Source organism: Heterocephalus glaber, unplaced genomic scaffold (genome assembly GCF_053883595.1).
Source record: "Heterocephalus glaber isolate CG9 unplaced genomic scaffold, H.glaber_assembly_v1.0 deba00001561, whole genome shotgun sequence".
Lineage (NCBI taxonomy): Eukaryota > Metazoa > Chordata > Mammalia > Rodentia > Bathyergidae > Heterocephalus > Heterocephalus glaber.
Genome location: NW_028258349.1, coordinates 10,767,768 through 10,782,390, shown reverse-complemented (window position 1 = coordinate 10,782,390; position 14,623 = coordinate 10,767,768). Strand labels below are relative to the sequence as shown.

Sequence of the window (14,623 nt, the reverse complement as noted above, 5' to 3'; positions counted from 1 at the left end):
GGGACCTTGGGCTTGGGAGGCAGGTGCTGGAACCACTGAGCTAAACCCCCAGCTATTTTTAGGTTTTCTGAGACAGGGTCTCTCTATGCAGTTCATACTGGCCTTGAACTCACTGTGCAGCCCAGGCTGGCCTGGAACTCACGTTGCTCCTCCTGCCTCAGCTTCCCAAATGCTGGGATTATAGGTGTGCAGCACCACACCTAGCTCAAGCTTCATCTCTTAACCATAGAATGAGGTCCCCTCATTGACCTTCAGCTGTTCTGTAAAATGGAACTGGTAACACCTAAGTATGTAACCAGAAGGAAAAAAACTCCAATCATTTGAATTAAGAATTAATTGTTATTAATTATTACTAATTCTGCAGCAATTTTTATATTGCAAGAGTGTGGCCAAATGTAAAAGTTGGAGATAGATTTTTATTTTGGAACAATGCCTTGATGGACTTCTTGATTATTAAAGTCAAAGCTATTCTCTTAATCTCTATGTAATTTTCTGAAAATAAAAGAGAATAGAGTGCTGACTGTAACTAGCATAACAGAGAAAGAAGAATTTTGAGTTTCCACGCGCAATTATGGAGTGAAGGGTTGAAGGACACATGACCTAGATGGAGGAGGCCGATGTAAGGAGAGACTGGCCAGGTGTGGTGGTGCACACCTGTGATCCCAGCACTCAGGAGGCTGAGGCAGGAGAATCACTGTGAGTTCAAGCCCAGCCTGGGCTGCAAAGTAAGTTCAAGCCCAGGCTGAACTGCATAGAGAAACCATGTCTCAAAAAAACAAAAATAAAAAAAAAATAAAAGGACAAAGAGGAGCTGGCTAATGAAGAGTCTCCAAAATGAGGTACATTGTCAAGGTCAAGAGAGGGCTATGCATGGTGAGAAAATCAGGATGTGAAATTGCCAGCGGAGGTTTAGGGTAGTGATGTCTTCCATTTGATATTTAGTTGTTGCCTCTTACTCTAAAGTTTCAACAAAAGTCTACTGCTCATAATAGACTGGTAGTAATAGCTCCTTTGGAAAATGAATTCCAGCAGTGCCAATGATAAGGGGAACTGTGTCCCCAAGAGGATGTGGCATCCATTATAGCTGAGACCAATGCCCAGTAGTAAGAGTAACTGTCACAGTTAGCATTTATTGTATGCTCATACTTTTTTTTCCCCCTTGTACCAGGGATTGAACTCAGGACCTTGTGCTTACTTACTTACTTGCTTACTTACTTACCCGGTGCCAATGAGCTAAATCCCTGGCCCTTATTGTGTGCTAATATGTTTTATGTGGATTTGAAATTTTTCTTAAAGCAGAAAAAGGAAAGAAAAAGAAAAAAATTCTTAAAGGAACCCTAGAAAGAGATACAAATCCCTTTACAGAAAAAGATTCACTATGTACAATAAGCACATTAAAAGGGCTCAACAGTGTTAGCCATGAGGAAAAGAAAAATAAAAATAGTGAGATAGCACTATACACCCACTAAAATGGGTAAAGTTGAAAAGTGCCATTCCAAGTATCAGCAGGGATGTGGAGCACCTAGAATTATTCTACCTAACATAGACAGTAGATTTGAATCCAGCCAAGAAATGGTTGCATTAAAGGTAACTGGGCTAAACATGACATTTGAAAGGCAGAAATTCATTAACTAGATGGAAAAAACCAAGACCCAACTATATGCAATTAATATGAAGTTGAAAATAAAATGGTATAGTTATACCATGCAAACAGTAGGATTATTGAGTGAACAACCTTGTCCATGTATCTGAAAAAGAATGTGTGTTCGGTGCTTAAAGGAATGCTGCAGATTTGTAGGGATCTCCTTTCTCTGACCTGGAGAAGAGAGCTCATAGCCTCATGATTCATAGAAGACTCAGTAGAGAAATGCCTGACATGGATATCCTGACAGCTGGTACTCCCTGCCCTACATCTTCTGATAAATAGGCAGTGCATATGCTCATCACATGTGTGATAAGTTCCTTAAGGACTACAACAAATGTCAATATATGACACACATGATAAGGAAGAAACACAGTTGAGTGATTGATGTATAAATTGTGGAATCAGATGACCCGAGTTCAAATCCTGGTTCTGTCTCTACCACACGGGTGACCTGTGTAAGGCTATAAATGTTGAATGCTGTTTGTAATTTTTAAAATTTGCAAGAAGTGGTGAAGCAAACTTGTTGCCTAGAAGGGTTGTTGTGGGGTGCAGCATCTGGAGAGATCAAGGCACCAAGTTCCCACTTCAGAAGCCTTCATAGCTCAGCTGGAGAAGCTTGCGATTCTTCCCTGTCTAGCATGGCCACAAAGAAGGTGTGGTTAGGGGTCCCTGGAGCAGCCAGTGTCAGTACCTCTGAGCCAACATGTAGGAAGTAGAGGTCTAGGGCTAACCTGGTGTCTGCCTGAAAGAAAGAGGCTGGGGTAGATGGTACCCATTTTCCCCTTTGGTGTCTTTCTTCCCCTCTTTTCTCTGGCACACCCTTTGTCATGTGTTTTAATGATGTGTTACAAACATTCCACAGAAAAGTGCATGGTTTGACAAGGAGGAGCAGGAAACTAGGAGAGTTCTCTAATTTCTTACCGCATTTCCAGTGTATTAGTCAGCTTTCCCTTTGCTGAGATACAGTACTCGACACCTATAACTTAATTTGGCTCACAGTTCAGGGGATTCAGTCTATGGTTGTACAAGATGGTGTTGCACATGCTGGTGACTTGGGCAGTAAAAGAATTTACCAAGACCATTGTAAAAATAAAGAGTTTATTTAAATCAAAGTATACTCTCAGGAAGGACAATGGGCAAGAGGAAGGGAAGTCTGCACACAGGAGTAGCAAGGGTGTTGTTAGAGGGAAAAGCGTGGGCTGGAAGGAGGGAGTGTCTTGGGCCCACGGACATAAGGAGAAATGCTAGGGAGAGAGCACTGTGGGTTCTTTGTCTCCTTTGGGAATATCAGCACACACCACTCCCAAGATAAGGTATGACCAGGGATAGAGACCAACGTAACAGATGATTGTTACAGGAAGGAAAGCCAGTGGCTATTTTGCTGCAAATTTCTGAAAACAGTTCATTTTGAAGCAGAGTAAAGGACTCTGATGCAGGGCCTAATGCACACCAAAATGGTCTCTGTCTGATTACGGAGTACTCCAGAGTCCTCTGGCTCCAAGGCAGGAACACCATGGTAGAAGGGTGTGGCAGAGCCAGTCTGCTGAGTTCATGGTGTCTGGGAAGACGAACAAGTGGACAATGCCAGAGACCAGATACAGTACCCAGGGCAATGCTCCAGTATCCACACAGACACACCCAGAGATGTGCTTTGCTAATGCCCTGGGCCCCTCCCATGTCAATCAAATTGACATTTAAATTTAACCACCACAGGGTCCAGGATGTAGATTGGCGGTACCTGACGTTGTGTCTGATTGGAGCTCGGGTGAGGTAGAAGGGCAGGGTAGTTGGGGGAGCTGGGAGAAGGAGGCCATGAATCACTTATAAATGGCACCCAAGCAGACCCGAAGCCCAAGTTCCAGGAGGGCGAACGAGTACTGTGCTTTCATGGGCCTCTTCTTTGTGAAGCAAAGTGTATAAAGGTTGCCATAAAGGATAAACAAATAAAATACTTTGTACATTACACTGGCTGGAATAAAAATTTGGAAGAAAAGGTTCCAGAAAGCAGAGTTCTCAAATACGTGGATACCAAACTACAGAAACAGCGAGAACTTCAAAAGGCCAATCAGGAGTGATATGCAGAGGGAAAGATGAGAGGGGCTGTTCCAGGAAAGAGGACATCTGGTCTGCAACAGAAAAATGTTGAAGTGAAAACAAAAAAGAACAAACAAAAAAACCCTGGTGATGGAGATGGTGGCAGTACGAGTGAGACACCTCAGCCTCCTCGAAAGAAGAGGGCCCTGGTAGATCCTACTGTTGACAATGAAGAAACACTTATGAACAGAGTTGAAGTTAAAGTAAAGATCCCTGAAGAGCTAAAACCATGGCTTGTTGATGACTGGGACTTAATTCCCAGACAGAAACAGCTCTTTCACCTTCCTACCAAGAAGAATGTGGATTCCATTCAAGATCAGGAAAATTATAAGAAATCTCGAGGAAACAAGGATAATAAAGAGTATGCTGTTAATGAGGTTGTAGCAGGGATAAAAGAATACTTCAGTGTGGTGCTGGGCACTCTGCTCCTCTACAAATCTGAGAGACCACAGTATGCTGAGGTCCTTGCAGGTCACCCTGATGCACCCATGTCCCAGGTGTACGGAACACCACATCTACTGAGATTATTTGTATGAATTGAGCAATGTTGGCTTGTACACCTCTGGATGAGAAGAGCCTTGCTTTATTACTGAATTATCTTCATGATTTCCTCAAGTATCTGGTGAAGAGTTTGGCAACTTTGTTTAGTGCCAGTGATTATGAAGTGGCCCCTCCTGCACACCATCAGAAAGTGGTGTGAGATGCTCACACCCGTGTTTGGATCTCTGTCAACACATTTTTGTTCCTAGTCCTTCCCTTGTGCAAATGATTTACTTTGAAGATGTTGGTGTATAACAGAGCTGATGTTTGCTTTGTTTGTTATTAAACAGAGAAAACAAAAAGGGGTTACAGCTCCTTTTTTTCTTTTTTCTGTTCATTTCAAAGTTCCTGCTGGGCATGGTGGCACATGCCTGTATTCCCAGAAACTTGGGAGGCTGAGGCAGGAGGTTCATGAGTTTGAGGCCAGCCTGCGCTACACAATGAGTTCAAGGATGGACTGAACTAATAGGGAGACCCTATATCAAAAAACCAAAAATAGCCAGGGATTTAGCTCAGTGGTTCCAGCACCTGCTCGAAAGTACAAGGTCCCGAGTTGGATCCCTGGTACCAAAAAAAAACCAACCAAAAATAAACAAATAAAGAAAACAAAACCCAAAGTTGCTACCAGTGTATTCAATGACAGACAGCAGACAGACATGGCGTAGTGTTTTATTGCCTAGTTGACAAAGCTGCTTTTGAATGCTAGTGGTTCTATTCCTTTTATAATACGTGTTAATGCTCTATGACAAAATGCTCTGACTCCTAGTGCCAAAGCACCAATTCAGTGTGTATAACTGAGCACACTCATCCATCTGTGCTCTTTTTTTTAAAATAGTGCTTAAAGAGCCCATCCTTTGCAAGTCATCATGTATTTCCTCAGGCATTATATCTTTGCTCAAATTGTTGAAGAATGGTGAATTGCTTCATGGTTTTTGAATTTGTGTCTAATGCACGTTTTAACATGATAGATGCAATGCATTGTGTAGCTACAGTTTTCTGGAGAAGTCAATCTTTTAGAAATTATTTTTCAGGTCTTCAGTAAATTTTTTCTTTAAATTTCAAAAAATAAATAAATAAGCTTAATCACCACAGCTAGGATCAGACAATGTAAAACTGCCCCTTAGATAACTTTCTAGTAAGCTTTGCCTCCACCCAGGCCTGAGCCGGAGCCAGTCTTTGTCCTTGTCTTCTTTGTTCCTCCCACTCTCTGGGTTTCCCCTTCAGATGGGACTCCCCCTGCTATGCATGCACATCTCCTTGATCTTGTACCCAGAAAGTTCTACAGGAACTCATGGCTTTCCCCTCCTAGTTTACCTCACCCCTTGAAGGCCTTATGCAATGAGCCCAGCTCAATACTCATCTCAGGGAGTGTGTGTGGGAGGAGTCTTCCTCCCCTTGATGCCACCACAGGGACTCTCTGAAAGATGGCACTTCATACTTGCTCTTCAATAGGTAGCTTCTCAGGAAAAGAAGAGTTTTCTCTTCCAGAACTAATGACTTTCCTCCCCATGCTACCTGCGTCAGCAGTTGCATCTTGTTAGCCTGAGCCATCCAATAATTCCCCTCTCCCATCCTTGGCTGAGATGAAGGCACTAGGAGATCGCCGAAAAAGAACTGTACAGGGCCGGGGATTTAGCTCAGTGGTTCCGGCACCTGCCTCGAAAGCAAAAGGTCTCAAGTTTGATCCCTGGTACCAAAACAGAACAACACAAAACAAAAAAAGAACTGTACAGAAGAGGGTTTCACATAGTGATCAACGTGCTGTTTTGGAGTGGATCTGACAGATGGATTCCAAGCTCTTGTGTATGGCAAGCAAAGAATTGCAATGCATACACTTAATGGTGAGGAAAAGCAGCTATGTTTATTGAAGGTCACCAAACAGAGAAATGGTGCTGGGACGACAGAAAAGACACATTGCACACTGAACAGACAAATCAGGCTTTGGGGTTCAAGAGTGAAAGGGAAGAAAATAAGGGTAGCATGTGCTTTGGTCTGGGGTTACATAGAATGGCCCTAGGGTGCTGCCCGAGCTCAAGTGGGTGGAAGGAGTGATTCCCTCAGCCCCCAGTGTTCTCCCTGCATTAACAGGGCAGGACTATCAGAGAAAGAACCACCAAGCAGCCGGAGGGCCATCAGCATTCCGGCTCCTTGGCAGCTCGGTAGTTACAGTGTCTTTCCCAAGCCCCAACTCTGTCTGCTGCAGTCAGCTTTGGAGAAGGGCTAAGGAGAATATGTAGGGCAGCAGCTCACGTTGGAGGCAACAGATCTGAGGACCTGCCAGCCTGCAGCACCCCTGTTGCAATTACAAAGATCAAGTCTATGGAGTGGAAATCTGTCCTGGGAGCCTTTTCCTTACTGGCTATAGTGAGAGTGATATAGGACCTTCAAATGATATAGGGGAAATAATATAACATATAACTCCCAACCTGCTAGATGTGCAATACGCTGAGTTCATGTTCCCCCAAATCAAAGAATGAATTCTGAGCAACAGTGGAGCTTAAGAGTAGGAAATTTTGAGGCGGCGGCGGGGGCGGAGGAGGAGGAAGAGGGCGGAGGGTAGCGGGATGGGGGTCCCGCGGCGGCGGGCGCTGAAACTCCGGGTGGGCGTCCATGGCGCTGCTGCACTGACAGGGCCGGGAGTAGCCTGCCTTCTGCTCTCACCACCTCAGAAAAGCCGGTCCTTCCCCAGGGAGCCAGTTTCTCCCCAGGCCCCTGAGCCATGCCCAACGCGGCGGCCCCGGACAAGCCAGGTATAAGTTAATTATTTGAAAGCAACTGAAAAATGGATCCAGACATAATTCGAATGTACTCTTCATCCTCACCGCCACTAGATAATGGAGCAAGGATAATGATGACGGGGACGAATTTGGGGAATTTGGTGGATTTTCAGAAGTTAGCCCTTCTGGCATGGGGTTCGTCGACTTTCATACACCAGATTTTACCCGTCCCAAGGAAGAGTTTATATCTTCAAATCATTTTATCCCAATTCACGATTTCTCAGAAAATGTAGATAGCCTTACAAGCTTTAAGTCCATGAAAAATGGTAATGATAAGGACATCACTGCTGAACTTTCTACTCCTGTGAAAGGACAGTCTGATGTTTTACTTTCAACCACCAGCAAAGAAATAATTTCATCTAAAACTTTAGATACTTCCATTGATGGCATGGAAAGTCCAGATTTAAATAGAGTAGTAGAGCAGAAACAGAATGTTGGAACACCTGAAAGTTTTTCTCTAGGAGATTTTAGAACTGATACGAACATGGTTCATCAAAACAAACAGTTAGAGAACTGCAATGGTGAAAAGCCTCCTTGTCCGGAGGTTCTAACAAATGGGTTTACAGGGTTGGAAACTAAATCCACAGGGAACAGATGATCTGGACAGTGTAGCTGATTCAAAGATACAGAAACCTCTTAGCACTCTTAGCACTGAGTATAACTTAGACTCTGCGCCTAGTCCTGCTGAAGGATTTTCAGATTTTGCTACATTTTCCAAAAAGGAAAGGATACAACTAGAAGAAATAGGCTGTGCAGTTTTAAATGATAGAGATACATTATTCAGGAAAACAACAAAATTAACAGAGTCGATGAAGTGAATTCTATAAAAGAAGAATCTTTGGGTAGAAGCTTTGATGATAAAGGAGATACTGATGGAGAGGATACTTGTGTTTCAGAAATAGGCATAGTGTCTAGCAGAGGTTTTAGTGTTGAAAAAGAAGGCCTTCCAACACTGCAATCAAAGTCGTGGAGTTTGGTAGACTCAGCTGATGATTCAGAAGCCATTAGGAGAGAACAGTGTAGAACTAAGGAAGAACTTGATTTATTTTCTGCTAAATAAGCTGACCTATGCATGGATTCTATTAAAACTTCTGATGCTGATGAAATTGGTTCTTCCAAAGAAGAAAGAAAGTTTACTAACTCCCAAAGCCTAAGCACTGATCCCACAGAAGAAAATGTTTTGGGTGATTTTGTAAGTGTAAAAAATGCTGAAAGCAGTAATGACTTTGTAACTTGCAGTGATACCAATGAGGATGATTTTGGTGATGTTGGCACAGCCAGTGGCACCACTCCACCCCTCATTACTGGTACTCAAGATTCAATGAGATGTCACTTTTGAAGAGTCTTTAGAGCACTTTCCACATTTCAATGAACCAGGTGATGACTTTGGAGAATTTGGGGATACAAATGCTACTTCTTGCCAAGAGGAAATGGTATTTAGTGAGTCAGACCTAAAACATACTTCTGATAGTTTATAAGAGGAATGTCAGATGGCAAGAAAGTTGAGTGAAGCTGGCACTGAACCTGTTTCAAAACTGAAAAATAGGCAAGACAGTGAGTTTGGAGATTTTGATTCTGGGCCAAATATTCAAGATGACTGCAATGCTTTTCAAGACTCTAATGATTTTGTGGACTTCAGCTCAGCTGGTCCTAGACAAGTTGTAGATTGGAATGCTTTTGAGGATGAACAAAAAGATGGTTGTTCTTGGGCTGCTTTTGGAAACCAACAGGCTCCTGAAGCTCATCATCGAAAGGAAGTCTGGCAGTCACATAGGACAGATGAAAATATTGAGACTCCGGGAACCTCCAAGATGCACAGTGTCCCTTAAGCAACTTCCAGAGGAACCGTTGCTAGTGGTCATTTACAGGAATCAACCACTTCAGTTCAGAAAGCTTTACTAAACCGCCTGGAGCAAATTTTCGAAGGATGTTTTCCTTCCATATCTGTCCCTGATGCTGAAGAGGAAGTTACTTCCCGGAAGCACTTGCTGGAGACAAGCACCTTACCAATAAAAACAAGAGAGGCCTTAGCTGAAAGTGGAGAGCTGCTGGATGTGTGGACTGAACTACAGGATATCCATTATGCACATGGCTTGAGATACCAGTGGGGTGGCTCCTATAGCAACAAGAAGCTTTTGTGTACCTTAGGAATAGACACTCGAAACAGTCTCTTCACAGGGAATAAAAAGCAGCCTGTTATAGTGCCCATGTATGCAGCAGGATTGGGTATGTTAGAGCCCACCAAGGAACCATTGAAACCATTACCAGCTGCAGAAAAAATTGCTTCCATTGGTCAGACAACCACCATGACAGCAGAGATGAACACATGCACATCTGATCAATTCCAGGAGTCTCTACTACCTGTCCAGTTTGATTGGAGTAGCAGTGGCCTTACTAAGCCTTTAGGTGGTGTGGATCCAGAATTGTATGAGTTAACAATCTCTAAGCTGGAAATCTCCACCTCAAGCCTCAAAGTGACTGATGCATTTGCGAGACTCATGTCCACAGTACAGAAGATGAGCACATCTACCAGGAAAACAAAAAGAGAAGAACACTTGAGTGAAGAAGCTATCAAGGTGATCACCAGGCTTCCTGACTTGATGTTCATGCATGCCAAGGTATTGATGGTCCCAGCCACATTAACACCTTCCACAAGCTCCCACGGTCAAGCAGACCGATAACTGCTGAGAACTGGAGGGTTGCAATGCTTTGCCTCTCCTCCATCCCTTCTCTACCATCAAAAGCATATCTGCTCTTAATTTTTTAAAAAAATTCAAGTTCAGCTGATTTGTTGGTAAGCTGCACTAGAAAGGTATACATAGTAATGTGTATTTATTTACATACTGAATTCCTAAATTTATATTAAAAAATGTAAATAAGTGGGAGTGAACATTTTTGAAGATGTATTCTTTTTGTGTTGCTGGGGTGTATACATTTATGTCTTTGTGAAATACATTGGTGATGTTCTTCTTATAAAACTTTTGAAATAAAAAAAGAAACTTAAAAACTCAAATCTCTACTGTCTGTGAAATCCCCTTCAGTCTTTTCAGATTGCATTGAATGGCCTCTTAATTTTTCATATCCTATGTTTAATTACTTTTACTGTCATAAATAAGGTCCAGAGTCCCTGTTTGATTTTTTAAAAAATTTTGTGTGTGATGATTTGTTTCAGATCTGGCATTTATTAATATTTTGGGGCTCTTTTTTACTCTTTTCAATGTGGCATATAGCTATCTGACCTTTTGTAAGGTATCTCATTGATTACTCTTTTGTTATAGGGTATAGATCATTGTTGGAACTTGATTGGAGGGGTTTAAAGAGATTGTGTCTGTTTTTAACATCAATTTGATTTAAAGAAGGACCACATTCTATGAATGTCTTGCAATGAAATTGTTACTGACTTTTTGTTGTTGTCGTCCTGTCATACCACTAGTTTCTGAGGATTTTGCACAGTGTAAAATGACATAAACATAGATTGCTATGGTTTAGGCTGTATATACAGTAAAAACTATGGGTTTTAAATGTTTGGGGAAATTCCTATGGAAAAAAGAGAGACATGTAGAAGAACCTCTAACAAGGTTAATGTGCATGGCCAAGGTCTTTTGAGATTTCAGTGTGTAAATTTCCTTTTAGCTTACACAAAAACAAAATAATTTAAAAGAGTAGGAAATTTTACTGAGGGAGACATAGCTCCTAAGAGGGTTGCTGTGGACTCCACGTTAAAGAGGAAGTTTTATAGAGCCAAATCATGAAGTGGGTACAAAATTATAATCAACCAATAAGATTACAAGTATAGTTGCCTAGGTAATATTGATCCAATGGGAAGCAAGCTACCTAACAAGTTGACATCATTAACCTTGATTGATAATCTATAGTCTTAGTCTTGTCTTTAGTCTTAGCTTCGTAATTTTAGTCTTAGTCTTAATGGGTAGGAGAGGATGGTTGTCCCTAATGAGGAAATGATTTATTTATATGGGGAAATCTCAAAAGGATGATACCAATAATGTCAAGCTTCCATTTATCTCCTAGGGAAGCATGCAAATCTGGCCATTGTGACTTTAATCTTCTTCAAATGCACCTCCAGCCACAGTTTTGATGTGCTCATCTTCTGCACTGACTCCCTCAAGGGTCTAGCCCTGGCTGACTGCCTACAAAATTTCTTCTTTTTTTTTTGGTACCAGACATCAAACTCGGGTCCTTGTGCTTGTGAGGCAGGCGGCGGAACCACTGAGCTAAATCCCCAGCCCCTAAAATTTCTACCTGTTAGCTGTCTATAATAAGAGTACATAAGGCCCACTTAGCCAAGGTACATCGGTAACTATTAACAGAGGCAGCACTGCCAAGAAGGAACATGTATCGGCAGACATTCCTGTTCCTCTTAACATCAGATCTCCCAGCCTGCTAGAGAACTTCAGCTGGAGGGACCAGCTCCATACCTGTGTTGGAGATATGTCTGTTCCCATCTGTAGCCAGACTGCTGGGACACACCTGACCAGAGCACATCTGCAGCACTGAGGGTTCCCTCATGCTCAGAGCACTTGAGTTCTACTCATTCAGAGCACACATGTCACAAGGGAGGGGGCGGCACAGTAACTATGATGGAAAATCTTCTCTTCCTGTGTCTGGAAGCACTTGGGCCCACCTGGCCAATGAGCATGTGTCCTGAGATATTCCTGTTCCTGATTTCCGCCAGCCCTTCAGAGGAACACATCTGCTGCTGTCAGAGAGATTGACACCATGCTTGTGACTGGAGATGCCACAACAGTACAGTCAGAGCACTATGGGTCTTGTAGTCTGGTGCATAGGTTTGGTATGGTGGAAAAAGCACCATACACTGTATTTGGGGACACTTCTGCTCCTTTCATTGTTTAGAGCAGCTGGGGTGCTCATCCCAGAGCACATCTGTTGTAGCTAAGAGTACAATATCCTGCACTTTGCAGAAGACACCTCTATTCTCCCTTACCTGGGATGTAAGCCAGGTTATCTACTTCCGTTGACTGTTTTGTTTTGTTGAGAAAGGGTCTCACTATGTAGCTCAGGCTGACCTTGAGCTCACTGTGTAGCCCAAGGTGGCCTTGAACTCATGGCAATCCTTCCACCTCAGCCTCCTGAGTGCTGGGATTACAGGTGTGCACCATGATGCCAGCTCGAAATGTTTTAGTATTTAAGTCAATATGTGTTAAGAAGATTTTTTGAAAACTATTTTCTACATACCATTATTGTACAATTGAAAATTAGAGTTGGAAACATACCATTTACATATCCCATAGAATATTTAGGAATATATTAGTAAAAGCTGTGGATAACCTATACACAGAAAGCTATGTAAACTTTCTCTTTTTTTTTTTTTGGCCTTTTCTTCCATTTTATTTCATATTCCCACCACAGTAATGACTCCTTTAATTTAAACTAAAAATCAGAGAGGGCTCCTGAAAGGGTGGCAGTAAAGGAAAGGTGGTGTCAAAGAGCGAGGGGCAGGTGGGATAGGGAATCAGCGAATCCTCTTCACGGGGCTCTGGAAGTTGCTGGCGGCTTGGAGCTAGAGCTGGTAAGCCATTGGATGGATCTTGAAACCGTAGAGCCTGGGCACAAACTGGTTGGCAGGTCGCTTGGGCCGTACTCAGGATGCACCACGAAGAGCATGTGAGGGAAACCGGTGCCGAAATAGGCGCCATCCGTGTGATGGTGCCTTGAGGACTTGGGTGTCTACACATCCATGCACTTGGGGCAGTAGAGCTTCACCATGGCCTCACCTGGGATGTCCGAAAGGCCGATGGGAAGCATTGGCTGGTTCTCACAGTACACACGGGGGCAGTAGCCAAAGTCTCCCTGCTGGTACTTTTCCAGTATCTTGGCCATGCCACGGTTGGTGAGGATGTAGCAGGCATGGATCAATCCATAAAGCATCTCAGCTGCCCGCTCAATCAGGTCGCTCTGGTTGGGGTTGTCTACCAGCTCTTCATCAGGCTCCAGGTCCAAGATCATGTCTAGAGCTTGTCGATAGTGAGGCACCTGTTCATTGAGCCCAGTAAGATTAAATTTGTCTTGGATGTAGTCTTCATTCACTTCACAGAGAGAAGTGCCACAGAGCCCACAGAACCAGGAAATCCAGGACACCTCCTCTGAGCTACTCATCTTTACGTCGGCAGCGGAACGGGAACCGGGAACCGGGAGCTGGGTGGGGGAGGGGAGCTGCTGCTCGCGAGCAATGCTGTGGACCGCCGAAGCCTGTAAACTTTCCCTTAAAAGACCAGAAGACAAATATAAAAGCTTTTTTGGTCACTTCTGCCCTTTCACATACTCTTTTTTAAAAAATTTAACTCCCCCCCCCCGCCCCTTCACAAGTGTTACATCTCTGTAATTAATAACTGGCCTTAGAAACAAAGATAGGGGCCAAATTCAGCCCATAGGCCATGGTTTCTTGACCTGTTACAAAATATTACTGAGAGAAAATGTTAAAGGACTTATATTTAAGGAGATCTATGTCATCTTCCTGCACTGAAAAAAGTTAGTATTGATAAATTATAAATTGTGGTCAAGACTCTGAAGTAGTCTTTGTAATTATTATAAGAAATATTGATACTCTTAGTCAGATCAAGGGCCCATTGAGGCCAGTGGTCAACATTTGAGTCAAACCAAAAAAGAAACATCTTTCAGTAGGCAGCATAGGTATTCACTACAGATATACCACGGGCTAAGGACAATGAAAAATGATAATAATGATGTGCACATCTGTAGGATCAGATGCCCTGGCTAGCATTCTGGCAAGGCTACTACCACCAGTGTGTTCTGAGGAAAGCAAATGGTGTTGTGCTAAACTCATTAAAGTAAGCAAAAGAAAAATAAAACAAAACCTGTTTGGCAGGCAGGGCTCATGTGGGTGGAGTGCGACATCAAGGCAAGTCCCAGCTCATCATGCCCTAGCCATTAATCTCTCCAGGGTGGCCTCAGAAAGAGCACCTGAGTCTAGGACTTGGAGAGGTGCTTAGTGACAATCTCAGAGGAAGCAGGGGCCTGAGCACTGAGCTACCTGATGGTGGTGGTGGTGGTGCTCACGTTATCAGTGACAACCGCCTAAAGAGGCTTCAGCTTTTTGCTCTCCATGATACTCTTGTCCCATAAGTTGTCTCCTCTTTGCCTTAGGACTGGTATTTCTCCTGGCCTCTTTGGAGTGCATGAGTCACCCCTAGAGACAGCACAGCCGTCTGCCCTGTCCTCAAGCCTGTCTATCATTTCTGGTTCTCACAGAGAGTCTAGTCTCTATCTTGGAAGGGCCTGGTCTGCTCCTGTATTATGGCTCTGAGGCTCTGTCTAGGTAGCTATAGATTAAAAGTTCGGATAGACCAGCAAGATCCTGTCTCGACAGAAAAAGATTTTAAAAAGAGGCTGGGGATGTAGCTCAATGTGAAGGCCTGAGTTCAAGCCCTAGTACCACATATACCAAAAAAGAAAAAAAGGTATTGAAATATTGTATATATGATCTAGATCAAGGTTTCTCAAATTGGCAGTGTAGGCCCTTGTGGAAAAGAGTAAATAATGCTTATGTTTTATTATTAGTGTGATATTC

General features: G+C 43.1%; 3 pseudogenes; 2 read left to right on the top strand and 1 right to left on the bottom strand.

The window, feature by feature from the left end:
- Positions 1-3,656: 3,656 nt before the first annotated feature.
- LOC101717137 (mortality factor 4-like protein 1 pseudogene) lies at positions 3,657-4,439 on the top strand (annotated as a pseudogene).
- Positions 4,440-7,061: 2,622 nt separating this feature from the next.
- Positions 7,062-9,737, top strand: LOC101716431 (aftiphilin pseudogene; annotated as a pseudogene).
- Positions 9,738-12,374: 2,637 nt separating this feature from the next.
- LOC101715150 (casein kinase II subunit beta-like) lies at positions 12,375-13,275 on the bottom strand (annotated as a pseudogene).
- Between the last annotated feature and the right edge of the window lie 1,348 nt (positions 13,276-14,623).